The sequence below is a fragment of the Sus scrofa genome, chromosome 3, assembly GCF_000003025.6.
Source record: "Sus scrofa isolate TJ Tabasco breed Duroc chromosome 3, Sscrofa11.1, whole genome shotgun sequence".
In the NCBI taxonomy this organism is placed as follows: Eukaryota; Metazoa; Chordata; class Mammalia; order Artiodactyla; family Suidae; genus Sus; species Sus scrofa.
Window position 1 is genome coordinate 102,350,026 of NC_010445.4, and position 19,353 is coordinate 102,369,378.

Below are 19,353 nucleotides of genomic sequence, written 5' to 3' on the forward strand. Positions count from 1 at the left end.
TAACTTCTTATTTATTCTCCTTAGTAAGAGAAACTCGGTGGCCTCCTCCCTTTCAGAATAGGCAATATGGACCTCCCTTTGGGGACTTTTCAAAGAACAATTAATAGAAATCCCCACTATGGTTATTATCAATTTTTGTGTGAGTTGACCACTGAGGCTGTTTTATTTCACACTCAACAAACTGAGCCCTGTGCTTTGGCTGGGGAGAAGTTTCATAGAGGAGTAATTATGGTCATTAAGAAATAATAGCCCAAGGAGGAGCAATAAAAATAAGATCGGCTCCAGTGTATTGTATTCCTACTATGTGTCAGTCCCCATGGTATGCACTTTGGAGTTCTCTCATAATTGTCTCATTTTGGAGTACCCTTTGTAGCTCAGCAGGTTAAGAACCCAACATAGTGTCCATGAGGATTTGGATTCGATCCCTGGCCTTGCTCAGTATCTTAAGAATCCAGCATTGTTGCAAGCTGCTGCATAAGTTGCAGATGTGGCTTGGATCAAGTGCTGCTGTGGCTGTGGTGTAGGTTGGTAGCTGTAGCTCCAATTCACCTCCAATCCTGGGAACTTCCATATGCCGCAGGTGCAACCATAAAAAGAAAACAAAAATTGTCTCATTTGATCCTCAAAACAATCGTGCGAGGTGAATATTTTTATTTCTATTCTACATATTATGAAACTGAGGCTCAGAAAATTGAGATTTGGTGAAGCTCAATATATTAATGGTGTGAAGTGAATTGATTCAGTGGTGAATGAGGCACCCCTGAAGGTTGCTGAGCAGTGAAATGACTTGATGGTAGACTGAAGAGGTATATGGATGGCAACAGGATAAATTAAGAGGTACGAAAATCAGTCAGGAGACCAGTTAGCACTTGGGGGGAGATGTGATGAAGGGTAACATGCAATACTAACCAATATGCATATATGTTTTTAAAAAACAATCATCTGTAATCAAAATTATAAGGAAAAGCCAGAGAATCACCAATGAAAAAATTCAGGACAATAGTTACTTTTGAGAAGAATGGACAGAAAGAGGGGGAAAATCTAAGTAGAAGTTTCAGTGGACTTGAACAGTATTTATTTTTATTTTCCAACTTTATTGAGGCATGATTGACAAATAAAGTTTTAAAGTATTTAAAACCTAGTCTGAGTTTGGGACAAGGATGTCTGCTCTTGCCACTACTATTCAACATAGTTTTAGAAGTCCCAGCCACAGCAATCAGAGAAGTAAAAGAAATAAAAGGAATCCAAACTGGAAAGGAAGAAATAAAACTATCACTATTTGCAGATGACATGATACTAGAGCTCATCCATGAATTTGGCAAGGTCGCAGGATACAAAATTAATACGCAGAAATCGATGGCATTTCTATACACTAACAATGAAAGAGCAGAAAGAGAAATTAGGGAAAAAATCCTGTTTACCATCGCATCCAAAAGAATAAAATAACTAGGAGTAAACCTACCTAAAGAGACAAAAGACCTGTACTCTGAAAACCATAAGACACTGATAAAAGAAATCAAAGATGACACAAATAGATGGAAAGACATATCATGCTCTTGGATTGGAAGAGTCAATATTATCAAAATGACTATACTACCCAAGGCAATCTACAGATTCAATGCAATCCCTGTCAAATTACCAAGGACATTTTCCACGGAACTCAAACAAAATATTTTAAAGTTTGTTTGGAAGCACAAAAGACCCAGAATAGCCAAAGACATCCTGAAAAAGAAAAATGGAGCTGGAGGCATCAGGCTCCTGGACTTCAGATTATACTACAAAGCAATAGTCATCAAAACCGCATGGTAGTGGCACAAAGACAGAAATATAGATCAGTGGAACAGGATAGAAAGCCCAGAATTCAACCCACACACCTACAGCCAGCTCATCTATGACAAAGGAGGCAAGAATATACAATGGAGAAAGGACAGCCTGTTCAATAAGTGGCGCTGGGAAAACTGGACAGCCACATGGAAAAGAATGAAATTAGAACACTCCCTAACACCATACACAAAAATAAACTCCAAATGGATTCAAGACCTAGATATAAGACCAGACACTATCAAACTCTTAGAGGAAAACATAGGCCAAACTCTCTGACATAAAGGACAGCAACATCTTCTCAGATCCACCTCTTAGAGTCATGATGGTAAAAACAAAAATAAACAAATGGGACCTAACTATACTTAAAAGTTTCTGCACAGCAAAGGAAACTCTGAACAAAATGGAAAGACAACCCACAGAATGGGAGAAAATCTTTGCAAATGAATCAACTGACAAGGGATTCATCTCAAAAATTTATAAATACCTCCTATAGCTCCATACCAAAAAAACAAACAACCCCATCCAAAAATGGGCAGAAGATCTAAATAGTTCTCCAAAGAAGACATACAGATGGCTGAGAAACATATGAAAAGATGTTCAACATCACTCATTATTAGAAAAAATGCAAATCAAAACCAGTATGAGGTACCACCTTACACCAGCCAGAATGGCCATCATCAAAAAGTCTACAAACAATAAGTGCTGGAGAGGGTGTGGAGATAAAGGAACACTAGTACACTGGTGGTGGGATTGTAAATTGGTGCAACCATTCTGGAAAACAGTATGGAGATTGCTCCGAAAACTGAAAATAGAACTACCATTTGATCCAGCATCCCACTCCTGGGTATCTATCCAGAGAAAACCATGACTCGAAAAGAAACATGTACTCCAATGTTCATTGCAGCACTATTTGCAATAGCCAAGACATGGAAACAACCTAAATGTCCATCAACAGAGGTGTGGATCAAGAAGATGTTGTACATATACACAATGGAATATTACTCAGCCATTAAAAGGAAGGAAATAACAGCATTTTTAGCAACATGGATGGACCTATAAATTATCATGCTAAGTGAAGTCAGCCATACAATGAGACATCAACATCAAATGCTATCACTGACATATGGAATCTAAAAAAAGGATACAATGAACTTCTTTGCAGAACAGATACTGACTCACAGACTTTGAAAAACCTTATGGTTTCCAAAGGAGACAGTTTGGGGGGGTGGGAGGATGCACTGGGGTTGTGGGATGGAAATCCTATAAAATCGGATTGTGATGAGTCATTGTACAACTATAAATGTAATAAATTCATTGAGTAATAAAAATAAATAAAATAAAAATAAAACCTAGTCTGATTATTTATTATACACACAGATGCTTCCTACCATTAAGTTAATTAACACATCCATCACCTCAGATATTTTTTTCTTTCTTTCTTTTTTTTTTTTGGTGAAGACACAAGTTTTACTAAGCAAATTTTAATTACATAATCAGTATTCCTTGAACAGTAGGCACAAAAGCTGGGCTACCAAGCATGTATACAAGCTCCTTTCGGAGAGATGTTGGCACCTGATTTTATAGTTGGGATGAGTGAGAGGGAGGTGGTGGAAGTGACTACTGGCTCCCCTGGGTTTCATGGAGGATTGCAGCAAGGCCGTAGACGCCTGCAAATTAGAAGCTGGACCCTCAGGTAGCAGGCTGTAAAGCAGGCAGTCAACATTCTTCCAGGAAAAGTCAGGGAGATGGGCATTTTTGTTTGCTCCATCTGAGCTGATCCCTGGGTGTACAGCCTCAGCAATCAATCACGAACCCAGAGAGAACTGCTCCTTTGTTCCCTATACTTCAGTGGGTCTCATGGATGCAGTCTCCACTGGCTTTCAGAGCTAGGTGTTCTGGGATCCCTTCACAGGTGGGAGCCTTAAAATTGTGGGACTAGATGTGGGGACCAAACCCTTTGCTCCCCAGGAAGAAGCTTGGAGTTGAGGGTCCCCTTCCCTTCCAGTCACACTCCCTGATTATATGGCACTGTTTCAGGCTTGGGTTTATGGTGAGTCTGTGTTCAGCTATTTGTACCCTTTTTGATGTGGGCATTTTCTCAGCGTAGGTGTAGGTGCTATTCAGCTAGTTTCTGGATTTCTCTCAGAGGAAATTGCTCCTTGCGAAGCTGTACTTTTGGTGTTATCTATAGGAGGAGGAAAATTCAGGAGCCTTCTGTGTTGCCATCATGGTCCCTCCCCTTGCTTCATTCAAACATTATTTAACTGCTCTATTTCATGTGCTGTATTGCAGGCACATGGGTGGTCATTATATGTAAGTCAAGTTACTCTGCATCTCCGGGAAGCTTCTATTGAAATGGAGGGATACAAGAGAGCCACCCAATTAGACAAGGATGGACAGAAAAGGTTGGGGGAAACCCTACAGGATGGAGCCCTCATAGAAAGTTTGGGTTCAAAGAGGCAGAGAGGAAGGGAAACAGCCTTCCAAGGATGAGCCAGGTTCAGGTGGCCATAGAGACCAATAAACAGAGAGGCATGGGTTTGCTAGGGAGAGAGAGTGGCCACCTCCACTTGCCTGGTGCTTTGAGCAGTAGCAGGGTGAAAGGTTGCACAGATGGGCTGGAACCTGGAGGACCTCGACTTCTGTACTGTGGATGTAGACTTCACTCAGAAGGCAACGGGAAACAGTCAGAGATTTTGGAGCAGAGCTAGAGCATGTTGAAAATGGTATGTTAGGAAAAAAACCCTGCAAAACAAAAAACAAGCCCTGAGTTTGGTGGCAGCGTGGGGAATGGATCCAATGCAGGAAAGAAACTGGAGACAGGAAGACTGATGAGGAGGCTGTTGCAATAATCCAGGTGTGATGTGATGAGGACCTGAACTGGACGAGTGGCAGGGGCCCACAGAAACAAAGGACGTGAGAGACATTCGGAAGGACTATTACAGGGATTAGGCTTAAATAGGATAGGCTAGGATTCCACTGGATTAGGAGGGTTCAAGGAGATGGCTGAGATTCAAAACAAGGTTGATTTGTTGGAAGAACTTCCAAAATGTCACTTTATTACTTATTCACAGCTCTTTATGACTTTTTCAGTGTCATTACCTAACTTATTTACAATCTAGAGACTCACACTCACTTTATACATCATGCGGATTCACTCCTACTCTCTCTGTCTTCACAGATAGATCAGCCTGACCCTTTAAAAAAGTCTTTATATCACAAGAACATGCAATTAATTTTTTTGGCTGCGTCCACAGCATGCAGATATTCCCAAGTCAGGGATGGAGCCCACACCACAGCTGTAACCAGAGCCACAGCAGTGACAACGCCAGATCCTTAACCTACTGAGCCACAAGGGAACTCTATACTTAATTTTTTTTAAAACCAAAGGTTACAGAATCCCAGAACTTCCAAATACAATCTTGGTCAAGAATTACTAAAGAAGCTCAGAACTGGGAACTAAGCATTAACTTAGTTTGCCCAGTTTGAGGACAGACTGCACTGCTCTGTCAGGCACATGAAAGCTCTAAGCCCAGGTGCCTTACACAGGAATCACTCCAGTGCCATCCAAGTTGCCCTCACATTACAGAGGAGGGTGGTGTCTGCCAGAAAAGGAGGCCTTCCTGTCACCAAAGAAATGGTTATTCTGTACATAATTTGGTGGTAAGTAGAGCCCTTCCTAGAATTTTCTTGTTCAATCAAGATATTTAGATTTCAAGTGTGAATTAATAGATCATATTGTCTGTATAAATGTAAGGAATGTATTAGGAAACAGACAAATATGAATAATAATAAAAGAGAACCATAATTTGATCTAATCTGTGCATGGGAATGGAAATTCAGTTGCCTTTGATGCAAGATTTTATTTTGTGCTGTGTGTAAGTAATAATGCTATGATCTAGGGCCACTGCTATCTTCCTCAGAGAATAATTTCTCCACTAGGAATTATGACCTTTTCCCTCAAAAGCAAAATTTCTATTTTAAGAATATAAAGCAGTTGAAGATCTATGAGCAGCAGTTACTAGTTAACCTGGAGAGTTTCCTACAAGCCTCCACACGTATCCCCAAAACACCATGAACCCCCTGGCAGATCCTATCAATTCACAGACCTAGTTCTCAATCACTTGCCTCAACCCATTACTTTCCCTCTCCCTCTTCTGCTTTTGAGTGTTCAGATCATCGGTTTCATTCTCCCATTTTTATCCTTCCTCCCACAGAACTCAATGCACAATATTCCCTTTCAACTTTGACCTGGATGCCACTGGTTGACATTCTGATACTCCACTCTGGCCAGGCTTTCCATTTCTGTGAGAATTTTTAATTTAGTCAAAATTAAAATAGTAATATATTGTCCTCTTCTTGATTTAAATGCACAGTTCTGGCAAAGATATTGGGGCAATTTGTTTATTTAACAAATATTTGATGAGCAAATACTGAGTATCAGGCATTGGGCTAACACCAAGATGCCAAAGTGAAAGTTCCCGTCTGCAAGGACCTCTCAGGCTGGAAGAGGCAGAAAATGACAACACACAAGCATGCACTGTTGATTTGGATGTGAATTTGCTGTTCACAGTCCAATCCCAAAATAAAACACTTAAAATCAAGGGTTTGGCAAGAGTAAAATCAATTGTTGTGTTTTGGGGATCAGTGATGGCTTATATTCTTATTTAAAACTTCCTTTAATGATAAAACAATATTTGTGAATAAATACAAAAATAAATTTTGGTTAATGTCCACTATGACCAGCAACCCCAATAAGCCACTTGCCACATCTGTTGGAGACATCTGACTAATGGGTCAGACTCCCAAGCAGGAGCTGGGGACATCATTTTTCACCCCTTTGTGGACATCTACCTGCCTGGGCTCAACCGCAAGAGCCCCCCCGAAGGGGCTCAGAAATGGTGAGCAACAAAGATTCTTTCTGCCGCTCTCCTTCACTTCCCTTGTCTGTGTTTAGCTCACTCTCCGTCTTTGCACAATTGCTGCTTGTCTGTCCTTATAAGCCCAGCAGTCTGTTGAGAATCACGGCAGATGCAAAGCAAATGAAGTCCCTGCCTTCCAGAGTTGCCCCAAAGTGAGATTCCAGGTACAGCCACTGGCAGTGAGAAGGTGGGAAAGGCGGAAAGAGCAGGCAGAGGGCAGGACTGGCAGGGAATGTCTGGGTGTAAAGCCTGCACTTCAGTGAATGGGGGCAGGCTGGCTCCAGAACCTCATCTCCTACTTAGCTTAGGAGCCTTGGGAGGCCTTTGGAGGGGTTAACTGAGGTGCCTGTTATGTAACCAGGACCACTGCCTCTCAGGGAGTTCACAGCAGGACACCCACATACTGTCAGGGTTTGCTCTGTGCTGACTTCCAAATTAGGAAGCTCCACTAGCCTGGAGACCTAGAAATGCAGGAGGAGGGAAAAGGCATGTTCCAAAGAGGAGGCTGAGCTAATCTTGCCCCACAGACTGGAAAGGAAGAGATGCAGGTTCTCACTCTGCCCAGCACTCCAATCACCCCTTCCTCCAGGGCAGAGGGGACTTTTATTCCCTAAAACTCATTTGGTTTAACTTCTGACAATGAATGCCTTTATCTTTATTGAAAGCATCAGGAAAGAACATTTGCAGCTTCATGAATTCTAGCTCTGTTTATAGTCTGTGATAGAAGATGATTCACTTTCAGGTCATCAATGCCAAGAAGCCAATAATTATGGGTTTGATTTTCATTTGGTGTCTGGGACCCAGGCTCAGGCAATACTCGCCAGTGATTATCATTTATGGTACAATTCAAAATGGAATTTTGATTCATGAATCCATTTTTGGCTATTTGGTCTTAAACTGTGCACCTACATATTTTTACATGACGGCTCAAAGACAAACAGGTGCTGGTCTCTTGCTTTAAGTTTATGGTGACTAGTGGGTCAGGAGCAGGAAGGCAGGCACAGGGCTATCTGTCCTGAAGCCAGATGGGAAAAGGTGCAAAGTGTTAGATCACAGGCCCCCAGGCAAAATATCTCATCTCTTTGGCCACATTCCTGTCTGGCTTTGTGTCCTGGGTGAGCCCTCTGCCTTGGCCCCCCAGTTCCGTGCCCCTCTGTTTTGTAGGGCACAGCATCTGTTGTCTCTTATCTTTGGGCCCCTGAGAAATGGTTAATTGCTCCCCAGAGGTAAGAAGAATCTGAGGAAACTTCCCTGGCCCCACCTCACCAGGCTGTTTTCCAGCATCTACTTTCTCCCTTGATTGAACTGCTGCACCCCAGCCACCAGACCCCTGCCCCCGGTAATGCAGCTGCTCAGACTCATACACAGGAAGGCAAGCGGGGGGTGGTGGGGTGTGCAGCTGGCAGCCCAGCCCACACCAAAGAGGAGTCAACCATACAATATTGTACTGAGTTAACAATACTGTATTGTACACTTAAACCCTTGTTAAGAGGGTAGAGCTCATGTTGTGTTTTTACCACAATGAAATAAATGTGTTTTTACCACAATGAAATAAACATTTTAAAAAAGGGAGTCAGTCAGTCAAAGGCTGCCTTTAGTTGCCTTGGTTGTGGGAAGAGAAGAACAGATAGAGAAAATGAAGGCCAGAGAGCAGCGACCTACCCAAGGTGTGCAGTGGTGGTGGTAGGACTAGAGTCCTGGTACCCAATCCCAGAGCAATCCCACTGCCCCGCTAATGGCTGGAGGGAGCCTTGCAGTGCGTAAAAGGCTGGCAGAGCTGATACAGAGCATTTGTCCGAATAGCTGTCTGGGCCTTTTGTTAATTAACTTATTCATAACATCTTTCTTCTAGTAAATATTTGTTGGTCACTTGAGTTTTGAGCCCAATGTTTAAAAACAAAACAAACAAAACCCAAAACATTATAGCGCCTAGTGGAGCTTATTGTCTAGATGGGAACAGAGACGAGCATTAGGCGGCTGGTCTGTACTGCTGCAGGGAGGTCCCCAGTGGGAGGGACTGCGGGAGGGTTACCCAGTCTCACTTGGCCTAAAGGCATGATGGGCGAGGACAGACATGGGAGGATCAGTAGGGGTCAGTCACATGCGGGTTTGGGTTGAGGAGGAGATACTGGCAAGGGTGTTCAAAGCCAAGGGGGCTGCAAGAGCGCAGCAAGCCCCTGCAGGTAGGAGGAAGTAGAATGGATTTCAGGAGCTGAGTAAGCCGGGGGCTCCAGGTGGCGGGCGGGTGTGGGGAGAGACTCTTGAGAACTTGGGGATTGATCATGAGGACAAGTCAGGCTAGGTCCGGGAGCCCTGGGGAACCATTGTAGGTTTCAACCATCATACCATAGAAGCAAAGTGATTGGATTTGTGCCTGGAATTGCCCCTTCTGGCTGCAAAATGGAGACTGGGGGAGGGTGGAGTGGAGGCCAGAGGACTGGATAGGAGGGGCGTGCAGCATCCGGAGGAGAGCTCGGCTGGGAGAAACTGGGCTCCGGGCAGCTGCACATGGTTGCTCAACTCAACTCCCTCTGGCTTGCATTCAGCTGGTCTCCCAGGTGCTCCACAGCCAGGCCATCACCCCCACTGCTGCGAGTGGTCGAATCATGGTGAAATGTTCAAAGACTTCTTCAGAGCCTGGATGGGGTGGGGGCTTGGAGCAGCGGAGGGGAAGTGAGAGAGAAGGGCTGAGCAGAGCAGTTTCCCCAAGGGCCATGCTCACCAGGCTTTGGCAGATGGCCCTGGCACTATGGGTGGCAAGGCACTTGCTACTTGTTTTCCATTTCCAGACTGCCTTCCTAAAGTGTCATTCTTATCTCAGGAAATGAGTTTGAAGTTTTGCAGACACTTGGTGCCCAGGATGACAGAACTGCCTTTTCTGTGTCTGAAAGGGCTGCTCTCTGATCCTGATGGCCCAGGGGGCTTTCAGGGTCTCCTGGTAGTCTCAGGCACTCCCTGGCCATGACACTTTGGCCAAGTCATTGAACTTGCCTGGACCTCTTCCTCTTCAAAAGATAATAGAGACTCATCTATAAATTTTCTCCAGAGCGTTCATGTAGAGAGGTGGTCCGAGGGCCTGGGGACATTAGTGCTGCCCGATGGGGAGGGAAAGGGAGGAACTAGAGGAAGATGGTAAGAGAGGTCACAGTCGGTGCCGGCCTGGGGGAAGGAAGGCTTTGCTGACCATCCTGACCATCTTCCAGCTGCAGCACCTGGCCCACCTTCTACACCACCGGCTGGCTTAAGATAATCTGTAAACAGAGTGAATAAAACATGCAGGTTTGTTTTGTTTTTTTTTTTGTTTGTTTGTTTGTTTTTTGTCCAACAGGTTTGTTTTCCTGTTTCAGATTCTAAAGGAGGAAGCACTTTTGCTCTTTTGGCTCTGCCATCCACCTTTTCCCTCTGCGCTCCTGCCCTCAGAAAGGCTGTTTGCCATCCTTCCCTGATGTGTGTCCTCACTGTGTTGCAGGAGCTGGGCACTGGATGCTGCACGCCAGAGCTGCAATGCCTTTCCTGGCCTTTGATTCTACTGCCCAGCTGTAAGCCAACATTTCCTTTTACAAACAGTCTATTTACCAGCAAGACGTGACCAGAAGATGCTTCATTTGAATAATGAAGGTTCAGGTGCAAATGATGGAAAAGGAAAAGCAGCCTTGGGGTCCCTGAGATAGGCTGACTCCAGGAGCCCCTGCTACCCTGTGTGTGGTGTCTAACTCAGCCTTGGGAGCTCTGTCACTGGCTCCTGCCCCTGAATAGTCTGGCAGCTCCAACAATAGGCATCACTCCTGCCAAGGAAAGCTGGCCCAGATCCTGGAGGGCAACACCCACGGCTCCTACCTCCTAGGCAGGAGGCACAGGGCAGACAAGAGCTCTGTAACCCACAGCATGCCTGTTGTATTCCTGGAGGTATGCCGTACCCTGGGTACAAGGCATGCATGCTGGCTTAAGCAGGATAAGACTCTGTAATCCACTCCTGAACTGTGTGGGGTATGGGCTGCCATGGTCAGAAGAGCGCTGATAAGAAGAGGGTGACATAGGCTAGAATGTCACAGGCCTCTTGGAGGGCTCAGCCTCTCAGGGATCTGTGCATGAAGAGTTTTAAGTCTGTGCCCAAATGCAATTCTTTTGTCTCTTTTGAATCACCATGTCTACCCTGGCTGAGTGGTGGGGATACAAAGATGAAGGACATGGTGCATGTTCTCAAGGAGTTCACCTTACCTTGAGGCTTGAAACTTTGAGACTTAAGGCCACCGATGCCTGCTAAATTTTCCTCCCAGCTCACTGCCCACCAGGCAACCAATCTCACGACCAGGGTTGACCCAACCAAATTGTTCCAATGACCCTTTGCGCAGAGAACAAGAGCTTTCGATAGTATAAGAGTGAATCTTTTTTTTTTTTTTTTTTTTTTTTTTGGCTTTTTGGGGCCACACTGCATATGGAGATTCCCAGCCTAGAGGTCTAATCGGAACTGTAGCCACTGGCCTACACCACAGCCACAGCAACACTGGATCCGTAACACACTTTGCGAGGTCATTATGGATACTAGTCAGATTCATTTCCACTGAGCCACGATTCGAACTCCCAAGAGTGAATCTTTTGGAGTTCCCCTGCCGTGCAGTGGGTTAAGGATCTGGCATTGTCACTGCAGTGGCTTGTGTCAGTGCTGAGGTGCAAGTTCAGTCCCCAGCCTGGGAAATTTCCCATGCCATTGGTACAGCCAAATAAATAAATAAAAGAGTGAATCTTTTTATAATGTGTTGACAGTAAGCTTCTTCTGACATCTTTTCCACATGGAAGGCTTGAGAAGCCACTTTCATTCCTCCTAGCATCTCCTTCCTACTGCTGTGTCACTGGATGTGGGAGAGTTAGGAGGCCTGCACTTGAGTTCTGGATCTACCTCATCCAGTCTTAAGCAGGTCTCCCCTGTTCTCTGCCTCAGTTCCACCAACTGGAGATCAAACAAAACAACAACAGAAGACTCCAAACAGCAAAAATAAAAATACATACAGCAACAGCAAGGAATTAAATATTAAAAGCATCATAATACAGGAGACTCTGTATCAACAAGTTGTAGTGTAGAGTTCTCAGCCATATCATAAATGCCTAAGAATATTAGTTCCTCATGTTCCCAAAGCCAGCAGCTTCTCAGTAAATTCACTCAAAGCTACCTTTTTTGTTGTTGTTGTTGTTGTTGTTGTTGTTGTTGTTGTTATTGTTATTGTTGTTGTTGTTGTTGCTATTTCTTGGGCCGCTCCCGCGGCATATGGAGGTTCCCAGGCCAGGGGTTGAATCGGAGCTGTAGCCACTGGCCTACGCCAGAGCCACAGCAACGCGGGATCCGAGCCTCGTCTGCAACCTACACCACAGCTCACGGCAACGCCGGATCGTTAACCCACTGAGCAAGGGCAGGGACCGAACCCGCAACCTCATGGTTCCTAGTCGGATTCGTTAACCACTGCGCCACGACGGGAACTCCTCAAAGCTACCTTTGATGCTTAGTTGGTGACTGGCTTTCCTCTAATGAGGACCATGGTTTGGTCCCAGTGAAGCTGACTCTGAAATGGAGTTCAGCATGTCAAATGTTTATTTGGAACAAACCCCTGCTGAAAGGAGGGGAAGGAAACAGGAGTGTCAGAGGGCATATTGTGTGGCAGTGCGGGCCCAGGACGCCCTCAGTAGACCTCACAGGCTCTGGGGTGAGAAGGCTCTTCAGATTATCCCATGTGGAGCCATGTTGAGCCAGGCCTTCATAGCCCTGCTCCAATCTATTGTTTTATCCTGTTTTGTCACATTTTACTTCCACTTGGAGAAACTGAGCCATAGAAGAGGTAACATGCCCAGTATTAGAAGAGGTAGAGCCAGACCTCAAACCCAGTCCCAATAACCTGTGACATGTGACATGATGAGTAGGAGGCTGAGATGAATGAATACATGGGGATCTGTGTGGCCCAGGACAGTGTCTGCCACAAAGTGCCTCAATCCCTTCTTTATCCATTCATTTCTTCAATAAATATGTCTTATGCTTACTTTTCTACAGGCACTGGTTGGTAAAAATGGATAGGTCCCCATCCTTGTCTTTCATGAGCTCACATTGCCCCCTCTGTTAGTTATAGACTTATTTTTCTACCAAGTTTACTTAGAGGATCTGCAAAATCAACAAATTCTTTTTATCCTTTAATATGCTTGAGACTCTCCCAAGACCTTGTGACAAGCAGACTCCGAGTCAGTAGGTCTGGGTGGGCCTGAGGCTCTGCACCAGGAATGGAATGCTGTTTGTCCTGGACTGCTTTGAGTAGCTCTGGTTTGCTCCTCAGAAGCAGTTTTGACTTTGGTCTCTCTCTCTCTCTTTTTTTTTTTTTTTTTTTTTTTTTTTTTTTTTTGGTCTTTTTGCTATTTCTTGGGCCGCTCCCGCGGCATATGGAGATTCCCAGGCTAGGGGTCCAATCGGAGCTGTAGCCACTGGCCTACGCCAGAGCCACAGCAACGCGGGATCCGAGCCGCGTCTGCAACCTACACCACAGCTCACGGCAACGCCGGATCGTTAACTCACTGAGCAAGGGCAGTGATCGAACCCGCAACCTCATGGTTCCCAGTCGGATTCGTTAACCACTGCGCCACGACGGGAACTCCTTTTTCTTTTCTTTTCTTTTCTTTTTTTTTTTTTTTTTTTAAGGGCTGCACCTGCAGCATATGACGGTTCCCAGGCTAGGCGTCTAATCAGAGCTGTAGCTGCCGGCTTGTACCACAGCCACAGCAATGCTAGATCCAAGCTGCATCTGTGACCTAGCCACAGTTCACGGCGATGCCCAATCTTTAACCCACTGAACGAGGCTAGGGATCGAACCCACATCCTCATGGATTCTAGTTGGGTTCGTTAACCGCTGAGCCACAACAGGAACTCCTACTTTGGTCTCTTTGAGTCAATCTCACCACATACTCTCTTCTTGGCTGAAACTTTAGTCCAACTGCAGAAGATTGGAGAGATTCCCTCCACCAGTAGTGGAGCAGAGTGGCTAAGAGTATTTGTTTGGATGTCAAGCCAACTCATCCTTGAATCTTGGTTTGCTTTACACGTAGAATTTGGGGAATTTACTTATGCTAGCCAAGCTTCAGGTTTTTCATTGGGGATGATAATGATAATATTAGTACATATCTTATGGTTTGTTGTGGAAATTAAATGTGCAAATGCGTGTGTAAAGTTTAGCACAGTTCCTCATTTATAGTAAGAACCCTGTGAATTCTTAAAAAGAGTAAAATATCAATGTTTTCTGTCAGCCTATAAGATGCAGATGCTACCAAGTGGGTCTAGCCATAGTTAATGGATGATTTGTAACATCACCTCCAAAGCCACAGGATATTATAATAGAGAAAGTTCCTTGATAACCTCGGTCCAGAACAGCTGTCTGGTACTCTGGGAGTGGCTGGTGGAAGCTTCTGAAGCAACCTATACCAAGAGAAAAGACACTATTTGAGGAATGATGTTCTGCTGTCCAGACTTCTGAGGAAATATCAGGACCAGATGGGGCCTCTTGGGAGCCCAACCGGAAGCAAGTGAGGGACTTCTTGAGCCTTTTTTGTTAGTGTCTAGGAGGGTGCTAGATGTGTCTGCCTCTACTCTGACTATCAGGAGAGGTGGCTATGGCTTTCTAGATGTGTCTGCCTCTACTCTATCAGGAAAGGTGGCTATGGCTTTCTGTCTGCAAAAATATTTAATTCTGGATGCTAACTAATGTGAGAACTGCATCTGACCACTGAATTTGCCTCTAGATGGCAGGATTGAGCCCAGAGAGCATCCCAATGGAATCTATTCAATTGGGCTGGGCCAAGGTCAATTGGAAAAAGAGGAAGCTGCCCCAAATTAGTGCACAGCTCCTTCCCAGTGCTGTTGATAGGACTACCTTCCACCATGTTTAAATCCAATTTATTTTTTTTCCAACAGTACAATGGCTGTTGCTGATGCTGCTAAATTATAGTTTGTGTGTGTGTGTTTCCCCACATGCAAAAGTGACAAGCATGACACTAATCCAACATTTGGTGTATCTCCAAGCCCACTGAAGCTAATCTCAGGGAGGATCCATGATGCAGTGGGATGGTTAATGTTAATTCATAGGTTTCTTTTGAGGTAGGCTGCCATAGTAACACATTTGAGGGTTTTTATTTCATGGGGAAAGTATAAAATTGCTTTGTGAGGATAGCTCCACCCAGTAATTATTCACCGAGTTTCACGTGCTAAACCTCACCATTTCTGTGCTTTATATTAATGGCTTTGATAAGTTAAAAAAATTTAAATCTATTTCACTCTCCCTCTGCCAAAGCAAGAAAATAGCAGCAGGAAGGGCCACACTAAGAAGATAATTTATTTCAGAATCTTTAAATTGAGAGAAAGAGTTTCAAACACATAGCCCAAAACCTCAAAAAACAAGATTTAACAAACTTAAGGTGCACAAATTTAAGGATAATGGACACACAAAAGAGGAAAAGCAGAGGGGGGCTCTGACCTTAGGGAATGTCTTGAGGGTTAGGATAGAGATAAGGAACGATCCAGAAAATATGTTAATTAAATAATTTCACATCCTGATTAGGACTTACAGGATGTGAAATAACAGGAAATGTGCTAAAGGACAGTCCAGGGCACCACCTACTTTGGCCAGGGTGGTGAAGGCAGACCTTCCTGAAAAAGTGACATTTGAGCCGAGACTGTAGGGTGGGAAGGAACAAGGGCATGCTCTCTTTCTCTGGCAATTTAGTTAAAGTTAATGAAAAGGGTGGAAGAGATAACTCACCCTTCCTTGGCCAAGCCAACTTTCCACCTACTTCTCAGTGCCAGGGAGCTAACACTTAAAGGCTTTGTGCAGGAGCTTCCTTAACCCCAAGCCCTGTGTGAGGAAAACAGTAGAGGAAAGCAGTTCTGGAGGTTAAGAAGCTTGGCCAGGGTTATTCAAGGAGTGTAACAGGTTGAGGAACACCGCGTCAGGAAAATACAAGCACTGGCTGCTTCTGTTTTTCCAAGTAATTGATAAAAACGTATTTTTTTGACCCCGGGCCTACCTTGCACACACACTAGCTAAGGGGCAGTTGGGGGGGGTGTAAGACAGAGTTTTAAAGATATCTCAATGCATCCAAATACATTTAGCTGGATTCAGCAGTAAGTAGTCTGATCTGGGTATTAAATTTTTGGTCTTCTCTTTCTGTATCCTCCCTATTCCTAGCCCGTGTTGACGGTAGAGGAAGGTTTGTAGAAAAGATCAAGAGGTCAGATTTGTTTTTTGTTGTTGTTGTTGTTGTGGTTTTTTTTTTTTTTTTTTTTTTTTTTGTCTTTTTGCTATTTATTTGGGCCGCTCCCGCGGCATATGGAGGTTCCCAGGCTAGGGGTCGAATCGGAGCTGTAGCCACTGGCCTACGCCAGAGCCACAGCAACGCGGGATCCGAGCCGCGTCTGCAACCTACACCACAGCTCACGACAACGCCAGATCCTTAACCCACTGAGCAAGGGCAGGGACCGAACTCACAACCTCATGGTTCCTAGTTGAATTCGTTAACCACTGCGCCACGACAGGAACTCCAAGAGGTCAGATTTGGATAAGACACATTTGGCTTGTCTATTGGACAGCTTATTGGAGATGTTGAGTGGGCAGTTTGACATATGAATTTGGAATTTAGGAGAGATGTACAAGCTAGAGGTACGTACTTGGGAGTTGTCAGCCTGCAAGTGGCACTTAAAGTCTTGAGACTAGATTAAGGTCATCCATGCACTCAGTGTGGCTAGAAAAGAGATGTCTAAAATAGACTGAACTTTGAGGAGAGTTTGAGAGAAAACTCCAGAGTTGGGGGCGGGGTGGGGGGGTGAGGGAGGGAGAAGAATCAGCAAAAGAGACTGAAAATTGCTGATGAGAAGGAAGGAAAACAAAGAAAATGTGGAGTCCTGTACACTAAAAGATAAAGGATTTCCAGGAAAAGGGAATGATCTACTACAACAGATTCTGCTACCAGGTCAAGTAAGATGCTGAGTGAGGACTGATTCAGCAATGTGGACATCATTGGTAACCTTGAAAAGAGTGGTTTCAGTGAAATGGTGAGGACAAAGCTTTGATTGGAATGAGCATAAGAAGGAAACAGAGGAGAGGAATTGGAGACAGAAACTCTGAGAAGTTTTCTGTAAAGAGAGAAGAGAAGTGGGGCAGTAATTGGATAGGAAGAGGAATCAAGGTTTTATTTTGTTTTAAAGATAGGAGAAATAACAGTATGCTGATAGTAGTCCAGGAAAAAGAAAATTAGGGCAGGAGAGAGAGAGGAGAATTACTGGAGTGATGTTCTTGAATAGATAACAAAAGAATGAGAGCTAGTGCCTAAATGGAAGGATTGGCCTTTGGGCAGGAATGGTTCATCCACAGAAATAGGAGAAATGGTGGAGGGTAGTTGCTTGTAGGTGAGTAGATGTGGAATGGAAGTTTGTGAAAGTTCTTTTATGACTACTTTAATTTTCAATGTAGAATGAGAGTTATCTGGATGCTGAAATTAAAGAGAAAATTAAAAGCAGGAAGAGCTTTAATGTGTTAGTGCTGTAGCCACCATGAGGAAGGCATGGTAGTTGGTCAGGAATTGATTTAGGTTGGATTTTAATAGCCATGAAGGGACAGGAACAAAGTTATTGGCTGGTATAAGGAGCTAAGATGTCTGTATAAAGCCCAGACTCTTACAGGACATCAGTGAACATTTGGACTAGAAAACATTCTTCCCAGAGGCCCAGAGAGACTGCAGGGAGGCTCATTCAGCTCTGCCTAGGCTCTGAGTGAATATAAGCTTTCAGGGAAACAGAACCCCCCTGGCCTGAGCTCCTGACAAATTAGTGGTTCAAATATATGCAAACTTCATGAGCCAGAAAGCCCAAAGCTGGAGCCAATGATGCCTATGGGGTACCTGCAGAAGCAAAAGAAAAGCAAGTTATCTCTTATTCCCTTTCACATCCCTTTGGAGGGATGCTCCCACAATCAAGATTGCAGGCAATTCTCACAGAAAAACAACTCCCACTAAGTATGAACTTACTGTAAAAGTTGCAAAACACATGACATTAAGAAAAAAAAAAAATCCAGCATAAATGAGAATAAGGAGATCCAGCTAATAAAAGGATTGGAGACTCAAACGCTTCAGATAATAGAACGATAGACTTCAAACTAAATGAATTTAAATGATTAAGAGCATAAAAGAAAAAAAATTCAGAAGCATAAGAAAGGAACAATACATAGCCAAGATCTGGAAGCAAACTAAATGCCCATCAACAGAGGAGTGGATAAAGAAGATATGGTACATATACACAATGGAATATTACTTAGACATAAAAAGGAATGAAATAATGGCATTTGCAGCAACATGGATGCAATTAAAAATTATCATGCTAAGTGAAGTTAGTCAGATAGTGAGACACAAACATCAAGTGCTATCACTTATATGTGGAATCTAAAAAAAGATACAATGAGCTTATTTGCAGAACAGAAGCAGACTCACAAACTTTGAAAAATTTGTGGTTATCAAAGGAGACAGGTTGGCAGAGGAGGGATGGGCTAGGGGTTTGGGATGGAAATGTAAAATTGGGTTGTAACGACGGTTGCACAACTATAAATATAATAAAATTTATTGAGTTAAAAAGAACAACACAATAAACACAGAATGTGTAGAAGTAAGAAAAGTATTAATATTAAAATCTCACGAAGGAATAAAATAATTAATTAGAAAATGATGAGGAAAGAATCAGAAAATTAGAAGATCTCTCAGAAGATAATTAACATGGAGAAATAAAATAACTGGAACTGTGAAATAGATATAAAAAGCATGGAGGAAAACAAAGTCCAAACTATGCCTAATAAGAGTGTAACATGAGGAAAAGGAAAGGGAGTAAGAAGAAAGCTAATATTAACAAAACAACACAAAACAGTGACTGGGAATTTCCATAATTGATGACATGAGTCCTCAGAGATTAGAAGTACAATGTCCTGGAGTTCCCTTCATGGCTCAGTGGTTAACTGTGAGATATGTTCCTACAATATTTTCTTAGCCTCATTGCTAAAAACTCCATCTTGTCCTGCTTTACTTTACCCCATCTTCCTGCTTGAAAAACAGTCACTGGTAAATGACTGAAGCTTAAGAACAAAGACCTAAAGGCATAAGTTATTCCTAGGGTCAGCTGAATGAGGACATAATGCGTTGGTCTAGGCATGCTGGACCTGTGCAGATTGGCACGCCGTTTGCACAAGCATGGTTTGTCCTCTAAAGAATAAGAGAAAGAGGAACCTCATGGCCCCAAGTGGTTTATGAGCAGTCATTAGCAGAATATGCATTAGCAAAGAGAACCAAGGTGCAAACCTAGGCACACCAGGTTGCCTCAAATAGGCATGCCATTTGCAGAAGCACAGTAAGGATTCTCTGAAATGCTATGCATAGATAGCTAACTCAAACGCTAATGATTGTTAAATGCCTAAAGGTCAGAGTAAAAGCTTAACCATCTACCAGCTATGTGACTTTTAAAGTAATAAAAGAACTTATAAAATAATTAAAAAAAAAAAACCCTCTATATCCTCCACCTACAGCCCCCTCCTCACTTGACATAATCCTA